This window comes from Cryptomeria japonica, chromosome 5 (assembly GCF_030272615.1).
Source record: "Cryptomeria japonica chromosome 5, Sugi_1.0, whole genome shotgun sequence".
Taxonomy (NCBI): Eukaryota; Viridiplantae; Streptophyta; class Pinopsida; order Cupressales; family Cupressaceae; genus Cryptomeria; species Cryptomeria japonica.
Genome location: NC_081409.1, coordinates 566,267,800 through 566,268,136, shown reverse-complemented (window position 1 = coordinate 566,268,136; position 337 = coordinate 566,267,800).

Sequence of the window (337 nt, the reverse complement as noted above, 5' to 3'; positions counted from 1 at the left end):
TTAAGGGGCCAACGAGATTATAGTTTATAAGCCCTTTATAAGGGATTGTAAATCCCAATTATTTCATGAAAATAAATCTCATGGTTTTATATATTTTAGGCGGAATCTAAGATCTAGTTACTGTACTCTCATATTTTATGCATGTTTAAGGAGGTTTAGATTTCAAATCAGAAAAGCATTCTTGTCAACAAAGACATGGACATATTCTTCCATTAGAAAAAAAAAATATATATATATAGCAAAGATAATAATTATGACCATTTAATGTTCTCATCCGCACATCAACTTTTCTAGGATCCATGCGCACACAATTACAGTCTACAAAACACAAAACACA